The 12129-nt window shown below is 29.9% G+C and overlaps 1 protein-coding gene across 2 annotated transcripts in view; it reads right to left on the reverse strand.

The window, feature by feature from the left end:
- Window positions 1-11794, reverse strand: part of LOC108917605 (GATA-binding factor A-like) — a 181253-nt gene extending 169459 nt beyond the window's left edge. For both annotated transcript variants that reach the window (XM_018724296.1, XM_018724295.1), the window contains exon 1: window positions 11587-11794. The gene's annotated coding sequence lies outside the window, so the exon portion shown is untranslated. The remainder of the gene's footprint in view (window positions 1-11586) is intronic.
- Between the last annotated feature and the right edge of the window lie 335 nt (window positions 11795-12129).

Genomic DNA, 12129 nt, shown 5'->3' on the forward strand with positions numbered 1-12129 from the left:
CCACCCTAGTAAAGATTTTCAAAATTGCTGTTCTCAGAAGTTGTTCTTGGCTTGTTCACAGTGTTTTTCTCGAATTATTTCCACCGTATTTTCTACGCGTTTTCACATAGAGATTATAGATGTAGATTTTTTAATTGAAGTATGTTATTCTAAATCAAACAAATATTAAAAATTAAAAATTTAGCAAAAAAAGCTCCAAATATTTGATTGTCTGATAACTACTGTAGAAAATTAAAATGCTTTTTACAAGAACTTTATAATATACATTTCTTTGCAGTAAATGATGTAAATTTCTAAAAAATTTGAATAGAAGAAAATATAGCAAAAAACAAAGGACTTATTAAACTCTGATGTTTCGGTAAAAATAAGTTTTCAATCAATATATTAAAGAATGACGTACATCGTAAGAAACAACGAAAAAAATGTCTTTAAAATACCATAACCTTTTCAGTTGTGTTGAAGTAACTAAATAGGACTATTTTCACTCAAGCATACTGCTCCTGGCGTATAGCCACTTCTCTACCAGAGACTGCATAAAAAATCATTTTTCAACATTATATCCTATTAATATCCTAAGCATGTATATAAGTTTATTAATTCCAAATGAAATTCATCTGAAAGAAAGACCTTTAATCAAAAAAGAAGAAAAAAGCTCACTTTTGAGGAATAAGCATTGGGGTATAATTGTAAAAATAGACTAAAAGAGACTGCAAGAGTATTTTGATAAACTGAATCCGAATCCGAACTCAGAATTGCTCCATTACCTCCCAGTTTTTTTAAATCATCGAAAAAAATACCCTTACATACGGAAAATCCCACTCTAGGGGGTTTACCATTTGGAACAATTGTAAAAAAAAATTGAAGTTACTGCAGAACCATATCTAATACATTTTGACGTGCTAAAGCCAAATCCAAAGTTGCAATTAGCCTATCACCCTTCAATATCTTTATACCGTGCAAAATAGTCCTAAAATGTGATAAATTCCGTCCCAGAGATAGATAGAACTTGATGATACCTGCAAAGAGTAATTAGGGTATTCGAAGAAGTGATCATCATTTCCAGATGAAAAAATGATGTTTGTTTTACTCCCTTTTCCTTTTGTAACGAACGATCTATGCATCTTTCTATTTGCTGTGATTTGGCTCGTTTTTCCTTTTAAGTATCCAACAGAAATCTGCCGTCATAATAATATCTCACCTTCCTTGATACCGACGCTCCATTTCCTTAAAACCGTTCACCCTATTCTTCGTTGTAGTCTTCGAAGTTCTCCCGAAAGTACCTAGTCAAGATGAGTGTCTGGTAAATGCAATTTCAAGTTCATCAGGCAACTGTTTGAAATTTTCCAACAATTCCTCAACTAAATTCTGGTAATACTGATTCTTCTGATTCTCTAAGAAATTCTGAGTAAATTTCTTAAAATTTATCCATGCTGTTCTGTCAGTATCATTTATTTATTTTTGTGATAAATTTTTCATATATGAACACGGTACGGATATGAAGACCATCAAAAATAACTTCCTTCAGTTTAACTTCTCTCCCAAATATCCAAAATAGTCGCCATCTTTTTCCAAAGCTTTAGCGAACTATTTCATGAGACTAAGTTTAATATGGAGGGGTGGGAGCAGAATATCTGAAGGATCAACTAAGGGTTCGCGATGATGTTTTTCAACCCTGGATGGAAATCTGTTCTTTTTGGTCATTCTTTCATAGTGATTGTTTTTATCTCTAATATCCCATAGATATACGAAACAGGGATGAAAGATGAAGTTGGCCCTACCCTATCTTGTTTTGAAAAAATATAATTTTCCAAATTTTCTGTATTTAAGCGCATTTTGTCGCGATTGAAAAAAATTCGGGCCCTGGATTCGGATTCCTGGTGTCAAAGTACAAAAGGATACATGGGTCTAATATTTGGAACAGACCACTTTTGTGGGACTGAGTAATCAATAATCAGCAAATGAAAAAAGAAGGAATAATGTAAAATATAGAAAATTAATTTTAAAAAATTATTGTTTTCCTTTTTGGAAAACTTTTTACTGCATAAATAAACCTTCATTCTTGGAATTAAGTAGACCATTTAAGCGTCAGAAGTTTGAACAAATATTTATGCGCTATTGTATTACTTATTCCCACGCAATCTTCCCAAAATTGTAAATTATCATTTAACTATGCTCAGTCAGCACTAACAATCATATCTTAAAGATCAGTTTCTTTAAATTATTACATGAAAATTTATAAATAAATTCTTATTAAGATAACGTGGTTAGTAATTTTAAATAAGTAGTAGACGACATGCAATAACTGTCTATATATTTTGAATAAAAATTTACAGCATTACGTCGTTTTAATTCAGATAAAATATATATTAGACGGTAAATTTTCCTTTTTAGAAATAAAGTATTATGTTTATGTTAACCTATAAATAAGTAGAAAATGATAATGTAGCATGGACCTTGAATTTACCACTGTTGAAAACAGCTGTTTCCCTAATGCAAAAGTTCTAATAAATTTTCTGAATTCCTAACGTACCTGCTAAGTCAATACCATTCTTAAAAAACTTGGATTTAATACTGATTAATGATTTTTCCCCTCCAAGATTGTTTATTTATAAAATGTAGTAAATTTGTGGCCTCAACATTGAACACATTATCTGGATTTATGAGAATGTTATGAAAGATGAATTAATTTATGGTTTACATTGTGGCATTGCTATTATATCATATAATATTACATATTAGATGGAAATAGGGATATATTCTGACCAATTCAGATTTGATTTCGTGATGTTATCTCTTTTAATAAACACACAATTAGTAGATACTTCATCCACTTTATCTCAGCAGCGCTGATACTGATCTTTACATGTGTCGGGATGCTGGATAGACTGAGGGGACCCATTCAAACTCAAAGGGTTACAACAAAATAAGAATAGCGTAGGATTCGATGAAGATTTTTTATTACAGGTAAATATCGGAGAATCGAAAGGTTGCCGTCGCACGATGTATTCAGTTTTCGGCCTAATTAGGCGGTAATGGGTGGATGGTCAAGAACCGACGGACAACGTTCGTTGACTGCGTTGAATAAACTAACTTAATAAGAAGTTTTCTAAAATGTGTGTTAACTTTTTCATAAAAATAACGTTTAATTATTATTTTTATTTATTAGTTACTGAAAGAAAAATGAAATTTAAAAAAAAGGATCAGTGAAGGAATTAAATTTATAAAACTAGAAATCTCTTACAGTTGAGTACACATTAATTTATTCGAGATTTCGCTATAAATGCCGTGTTCCGAAAAATGTATATGTTTTCATTCTTATGTGATAATTTCTGTTATTTCGTTTACGTAAGAAACACCGTATTTATTCTATTACTGAATCAGGGTACAATTGTACCATTACGTATATCTGACAAAATTGGCGTACATGATAAATCCGTCAAAACAGTAAATACACGAACCCGTGACCTTCGACAGCTGTGAAATATTTTAAAAACAATTTTTGATATATTTTTATAGATGAAACATTTTTCATCACATTAATTTGCTAAAGCAATTATTTAATTTATTATAAAGTATCGTAAGTAGTTTTTCAGCTTACTATACAGGGTGCTTTGGATAAGGTACTGTAAAACAATTTTTTGGACTATAGGCTATCGTTTTTTGGTATTGAGATACAGGACAAAACAGGTTTATGATTGATTTTTAAAATAAAATTTTAGCAGTTTCTTCAAAAAAAAATCAATGTAATGCATTAAAATTTGGTACAGGTAGCTTTTGATGATACGTTAGCATTAGCAGTTTCTAACTATCTACAACGGATCGGTAGTTGCGACTTTACCCTGTGGAATTTTATGACAACTTTTTTGAGGTTAAGTATTTTACGATGTGTTGTATATTATGATGTTAAATTTGAATTTACATAAAAAAACAGTCTTGCTGAAATCTCTGAAAAAATCACCGTTTTTGAGAAAAACTCAGGTGACAACTAAAATTGATTAATATCTTAAACACAATACAGGGTGTCTCATAATTAGCTGCCAACCCTGGACAGGCCGATTCTATGATCGAAACTAAGTAAAAAAGTTCATATGAACATGGGTCCGGAAATGCTTCCTAAGGGCACAGGGACCTATTGAAGAGGGAGGAATGGAAATTATTTTTTTGCAATATCTCTCAATCGCGTTGTGATAAATGAATGAAATTTGGTATACACAGCTAAATTTTGATGAGCAATTTGATGGACTAATCCATTTATTTCCACAAGGTCCATTGGGGTGGGTACGGGGGGGCCCTTGGTACTTTGCGTGTGTAACTTTTTCATCTTTGACTTTTTAACAAATTGGACAGCAAATTCCGTTTTCCCGAACTGTTTTACGTTAAAAAGGTACTCTTGTTTCAAATCGTTATCTTTAACGGTTTCTGAGAAAATCGCTCTTGAATTAATCCCACTTTGGTCAATTTCATAGTAATTTAAACAAAAAATAATAATAATAATTTTCCTTTCCTCTCTTTTCCATTTAAAGGATTAATTTTTATTTAATTTAATTTTTTATTATTATTTTTTTATTAAAATTAGATTAAATTTAAACAAAAAATTTTTTTTGTTTAAATTACTATGAAATTGACCAAAGTGGGATTAATTCAAGAGCGATTTTCTCAGAAACCGTTAAAGATAACGATTTGAAACAAGAGTACCTTTTTAACGTAAAACAGTTCGGGAAAACGGAATTTGCTGTCCAATTTGTTAAAAAGTCAAAGATGAAAAAGTTACACACGCAAAGTACCAAGGGCCCCCCCGTACCCACCCCAATGGACCTTGTGGAAATAAATGGATTAGTCCATCAAATTGCTCATCAAAATTTAGCTGTGTATACCAAATTTCATTCATTTATCACAACGCGATTGAGAGATATTGCAAAAAAATGATTTCCATTCCTCCCTCTTCAATGGGTCCCTGTGCCCTTAGGAAGCATTTCCGGACCCATGTTCATATGAACTTTTTTACTTAGTTTTGATCATAGAATCAGCCTGTTCAGGGTTGGCAGCTAATTATGAGACACCCTGTATACAAGGTGTTCGAAAACGAATGAGCCATACTTAAAAGGTAGCTTTCTTGCATGGTAAACCGATTTATTTTAGTTACCTTAGTACAATTTTGCTACCATAAAAGTTATGTTAATAATAGTAAAATTAAAAAAAAAATATTGTTTAAAAATGGATCATTTTTCAAGAAATTATACTAAGTTAATTTGATCTAAAATCCAGTGTATTAAGATATTCATTGCAGAAAACTTAGCTTCAAATAAGTTGGATCATAAAATGTCAATAAATATAGCCGCAACTAATGACCGACAAAAACTAACAAGACTAATGCATTTATCACTCTGAAAACGTAATTTTAATGCATTATGCTGTTTTTTTTTTGAGAAACTTGCATTTCAAAACATTATCTTTGTGACTCTGTATTATATTCAGTTATTAGCAACTAACAAAATTTAGAAAATATGGGATAATTGGAAACACATCCATCACCATTCAACGCAATTTTTTTTCGTAGGTAATTTTTGATTTTCCAAATTCTTCTTTTCGTTCTTGCAATATTCTACGATTTTAACACGTAAGTAAAACTCTAGAAATTTCGCCAGCCGAGTTTTTAATAAAATTGTTACCAACGTATTACCAGTTTGAATAACTGTCCTAATAATAAATCTATTATTGTTTTATTTTAAATTTTTAAATGTATAGAATTCAGAAAATAAACGAACTTTTTCAATTAAGCGTTAATAGAGATATTTAGTGATATGCGGTTGGCAGCATTGCGTTGCCTTTAACCTCCTCTGTAACCACACGTTCTTAGTTTTCGTGATATTATATGAGTGCAAGGTATTTAAGAGATAGTAACGATTTTCGACATTTGCAATGCAATTTTCTGGAACAACGATGAAACGTAAAATTTTGCGTGACTGAGGAAGACTTTTATGGAAGCGTTTCAACTTTTGAAACTAGCTTATAGAGATGATTCTCTAGGTCATATGCAATGTTACGAATGGTTTTCACTATTTAAAAATGGTCGGCTGTCAATTGAAGACGATCCTCGACCAGGAAAGTCTTCGATTTCAACTGATGACCCTTCAAAACGTCAAAGATCTGGTGCGTGCAAATTGCCGATTGACTGTCAGAGAAGTTGCAGAAGAGGTTATATCTCAATTGGATCATGCCATGAATTTTTGACTGAAAAATTGAACATTCGTCGATTTGAAGCAAAATTTATTTCTCGTTTGATGACCGAACAACAGAAGGAAAATTGTGTAGACGTTTATCGGCAACTCTTTGAACAATCCAATGACGATGAAACATTCATTCTAAGGGTCATAACGGGAGACAAAAGCTGGATCTACGGTTACGACATTGAGACAAAAGTTCAATCACCACAATGGATTGACAAAGAATCTTCCACGCCCCAAGAAAGGACGTCAGTCCCGGTTCAATGTCAAAGTGATGCTCACTTTTTTTACTTTAATGGAATTGTGCATTTTGCATTCTTGCCTAGAGAAAAAATCCTCAAAAAGAGACCAAAATTGAAACGAGACAACTCACGGTTCTTGCACCATAACAATGCACCCGCACACTCAGCTTTGTCAATTCGTCAATTTTGAGCAGAAAATCAGATTACTGTACTCCCTCACCCTTACTCGCCCGAAATCTTGAGCAATTAGTTATTTTCTCAGTGCGAAATATTTTTAGTTAGGCAAAACTAAGTTTATAAAATCAACCTTTGGATCCATTCGGATCTTTCAGTTTTTTATAGGATTCTAAGTACCTACTTTCCAAGTTAGTATTGAATTACTTTTTATTTAATTAGGTCAAATGCCTATTTGTATAGAAGTTATTTTAGTTAAGTCTTAATTATATTTATTGTGTTTTATTTGGTAATATCAATTTACCACAAGTATTTTTTTTTGTTCGAAAACGGAAATACTGGAATGAAATTTCTGGACATATGAAAACTGCAATTGTGCATAAACCAATATAGTCACTGATAAAACTATGGATATTTCTGTATCTACTTGAATACAAAATTAAGAGTGCAAGGCCTAAGAGACTATTGACCTACTTGTTCAGATCTCGGTACAAAATTTTCTGTAATTCATGGAAAATTATGCATATTTTCGGAAGATAATGATCAAAATGGATTTTTTCATCTAACAAACCTCTGAAGGCTGAATTTTTAAGTCCGTTTATTGTACGTAACATTTGTAAAGCTATTTCCTATTGACGCCTTAGTTGCCAAACCAGTATAGTATATTTGCTCCATTTTTTATAAAACTTTCACTTAGTACGTGATATTAACTAGAATAAACTTCCTTATTTTGCTAGATAATATACAGTTTAGTTAGTTCGTTAGTTTATTAAGAAAGGGTTTTGACACTTTCACTAGTATTTATAATGCAAGATCATTCACTTTTATTTTCATAAGGATTTTATTGTGTCTTGTATCTGCTGGTTTAGAACCATCAACATTAAAAAAATAATGCATTGATTTTTTTTAGTTTTAAATTTATCCGAAGGTTTTAAGAAGCTTTGAGATTAAGTTATACTTAAAATCACTTTCATTAATAGGATATTCAAATTAAATGAAAAGTAAGTGGATGAATAAAACAATCCAATAGAAACTTAAGAATGTCAAAATATTGAAAAATTGTTAAATTTGCAAATTAAAGGATAAAATGTCTCATTCAAAAATTTTAAAAATAATTTAATTTCCAGTGAAATAGTAGGTATAAGTTTATTTTATTTCAATATTTATTATTTAATACGTAATACTTACCTTTGATCTAAAATTAATTTTAAAGTTATAGCAATTTTTGTCTTCTATTGTTTTTCGGATATTTTGAAATCCAGTGATTTTTCAAAAATTTGTACTACAAGAGTACTCAGAATTTAATGGTCTTTCTAGTCTTAGTCAACGAAAATTTGTTTGGAATTGCTGCATTATACCCGTTGCACAATAATTTTTAGAGAAATCCTCTTTTAATTTTCAAGATAAACAACAGAGGAGATTTAAACGAAACACAAAAGACATCGTTCAATGGAAAAGTTTTATATCATTTCATTATAATAATAATAGCGGAAAAATGAAGTCCCTTTTCTCAAAACCTTTTGAAAACCAAAACGGCTATAGCCGCTCTGAAAGCAGAATGGTCTAAGACTTTTTATTTAAATGTTTTTGTATCTCTTGTAATTTCCTAGTTCCATATAAATTTATGATTAAAATGTTCCCACCGGTAACTGTACTACTTTATGTGACCTATGTAGACAACTTTTTCGTAAATTTTTTAGACAGTGTTATTATTTCCTATTTGAATGTACTGTTTTTTGGAATTTTTTTATCGCTCAATTACTTTACATAAGATGTAGATGATTTACTGTAATGAGTAGGCTTTCAGCAAAAATTAACACAAATGAAGTAAAGATATACATAACAACTGAATTGTAATGGCATAACATTTAATTGATAATTTCTGCTGAATTGTAAACTGCTTTAAGAATTAGCATTTATTTCTAAAATATGTCCCAGTTTGAGAGTATTAGTAAAACGTTTTCATTGAATTTTATGGATTAATTTATTAAGTAACAGAAACAGAATATTGTCTAATAAATATCATCAGAGTTAGCTAGTGGAATATAAACATGTGGTTTTGTTGATTACACAATTTACAGTTTACTGTTAAATGCAGATATTTAATCCTATGCAAGCAACTTGATGTGCTTAGGTAGGTAGGTACATTGTAGCGTGTCCATAAAGTAATGAAATGTATGTACGGAATATGTATAATATAACTGAAATTACTATTTCAGATACAAAACAAACTTTTTTTCTTAATGGAACAGCTTTAGTGAAGTTTAGGTACTAAGACAAGAAATTTGAAAGAGGTACGATGTTATGGCATATTGGCATATAGGTACGATACTAAAGATAATGATCATTCTTGACAAATACGGCACAAACTAGATGTTAGCAGAACAGCTAATAATGAGAAAACGGGACATTATAACGCAGGATCTTAATGTAAACTAAAGATAAAACAGCTATGTTTCAATAAATTTTACACAATTATTTCTTTGGTCAGAATAAATGAAAAAAAAACAGGACTGACTTTTTCGTAAATAATTGTTAGGTGCTCTACAAACCTTTAAAGGTATGATGTGAAACTCAATATCTAATCATGGTACTCAAGTATAATTATTGAAGATAGTGACTTCAAACGTGGTATAGTGCATTTTTTTAGTATAAATTTTATATTTTATTTATATGTAGGTATATAACATATAAAATTGGACCAAAATTTATTTAAAACTGCCAAAGGCATCAGCTGCAGAAAAATGTTTCTACTAATTGAGAGAATAATATTTTTTGTGAAAACCACAAGTCCAAAAATTGTTTTAACTTGCACTGTGAGAAAAGGATTATAGATGAAAGCAACTTGCAAGGATGTGATTATGCAGATATTCAATCTAACCACTCTTCATTAAAATAAGAGAGAATTTATGCAGGTTTATACATTTTAGCTTTTTTATTCATTATAAAAAAATGAATTCGGAAATTGTAACTATTAACTACAATTTTTTAACAAGTGCTCAACAATATGGCATATTGTTTAATTGTTGAAAAACACTCTCAAACTCCTTCTGATTCCGACGCAACTCAAATGTTATTCAATAAATAGGTCAATACTATGTGATGAAGCTACCCTGTTCCGAGTTTGAATTTTATATTTTCTTTAATAAAATTAATAAAAATAAAAGAAAAAACTGCTCGATGTATCATTTTTGAAGGATCGTAAAAACCTTAGAATCTTTTTAAGATAGACACTGATTTTATTTTTTATTTAAATTCTTATTTACCGTAATATCGAATCAAGATATTATAAAGAAATTTTCCACATAATTTTTAAATTTCAATTCATATATTTTTGCGATAACTTCTAAATTTTTTTACGTACAATGCAGAAGCAATTTTAGTTTTTTTATAGACATGAAAGGTTCAAAAAAGGTCAGTTAAATTTTTTTTAATCTAAAGTCGTAGTTGGTTTTAGTCTGTGCAAGTCACAAATATAAGATTACTTACATTGTCATATATATATCTTTAAAGATGTCTATGGACAATTACTTATAATTATTGGCTTTGGCAAATTAATAGCAATATAAACTATTTAATTATTCTTCATGACCATTTACCTACTAACAAGTAAAAGTAAATAAGTTTATCCTGCATTTCTCCTAACCACCATTAATGTTTTATGATATATTTTTTTCAAATGGCTACGGGTTTAGTTGGAAATACACTACATTGTTATTTGAACTATATAAATTTAGTTTAACGGAGACCAGTCAACCTAATATTTTGAAATTTCCCTTGACAACAAAACTATAGTTTTAAATAAAAGTTTCAACGAATTACGGTGTGTTTAATAATAATTACTGTATGTAAAGAGCTCTAAACTGCAAGTTATCATAAATAAATAAAGATTTTTGTATGGAAAGGTAGTTACATTGTAAGCTACCTATGTTATTATACTTGTTATTTTTACTAATCAACCCAAACGAAATATAGTACTTATTACTATAAAAGTTATGAAAATAACGGTTTACATTTCAACACATCTCCACTTTAATAATTTATGCTAAATAAATAATATCTATAAAAAGGTTAATCAAATCATCTTAATATAATTGATTATAATCATATTTATTTGTGTATATTAAAGATAATAGTCCTTATTTACTTTCTTTACCATCAATTTACAGAAAATGGTGGCAACTATTATTCTTAAAATTCTGTAAATGGAAAGTTAAAATAAAATGCAATGCAAAAGGATCCCTTTTTAAAAATATGAAATTAACTTACTTTCAGATTAAATTAAACTTGTAAAAAATATAGAAAACTATTCTCCTTACCATTGTTTGGTAAACTTTTCTTGATGAATGAGGTGTATTAAGTATAATTACGGTAAGCCAAAAAATATGTGCTTAGTTTTAACACAGGAAATGATACGAGAGAAAAACATTTTTTAATAACAATGATTATGTTACAACGTTAATTTATTAAATATAAATACCACAATAAAATATGTACATGTTTTAGATACGAAAAAAACTATTACTCAATCAATTTTCGTTGCTTAAATAAGCAATGTTGTAAACTCAATGTAATAATCAATCAAAATCATACAAAAAAGTACTTAGATATAAAATTATGCAATAATAATAATGTCAGTTATGTTGCAATACTTCCTCAACATCAACCAGTAATTTAAACACTGTTTGTTTTGAACAATATGGAGTATTATTGTGAAGAAAATGTTCAAAGCTGTGTATACTTTAAATCAAATGTAATCAAATCAAAGTACTTTTTTCTAGGCTTTAAATCAATCTGACATCTATTTGATTACCTAATCTGATCGCCACTGATTATTTTGTACGAAATATTACTTGAACAGAACATAGATCGATTCATTTTACATTTCAAATGCTATGTATTGCAATACGAATACTCTAGTAGGTATAAATGGTAGTGGTACTTACCCCTTTGAAGTCAAACAGTGCTAACTACATCAACAGTTCTTAGGCGGCCTATCAAAATCACTAAGTAAAAACAGAACAATGCAACAAATAGTTTATGAACAGATTTGAAAGAAAAATCCTGAACTTCACAGTCCAACCGGTCACAATCGAAAACGCACAACTTAGGCTAATAAACAAAAGATAAGTCAGCGCGGAGCTTTCGCGGAGCTTTCAGCGCTTGTTAGGACTTACTACTGAGGACTGTGACTTTGATGAGTTTTTGCTCCGCCTTAGAAGTGGGAGGGAGCTCATTCGCCTCCCAAAACAGCATTTCTTTATCTTATTACCATAAATTTGTGGTTGATTCTAGATATCCTGAATTAAACAGGTCTGATATGTTTTGCATATTCTGCTTTGGAAGTTTAATTCTTTAGTTTTAAGGCTTCTATAATTTACGTGTGGATGCTTCAACAATTTTTTCCATTCAGTAGAGACAGATTTTAAAGTTATTTAAGTTTTGGATAAAAACATTTTTATCTGGAACTAGAAACCTAGGTAGTGGAA

The sequence above is a fragment of the Anoplophora glabripennis genome, unplaced genomic scaffold, assembly GCF_000390285.2.
Source record: "Anoplophora glabripennis isolate ALB-LARVAE unplaced genomic scaffold, Agla_2.0 scaffold58, whole genome shotgun sequence".
NCBI classification, from domain to species: domain Eukaryota; kingdom Metazoa; phylum Arthropoda; class Insecta; order Coleoptera; family Cerambycidae; genus Anoplophora; species Anoplophora glabripennis.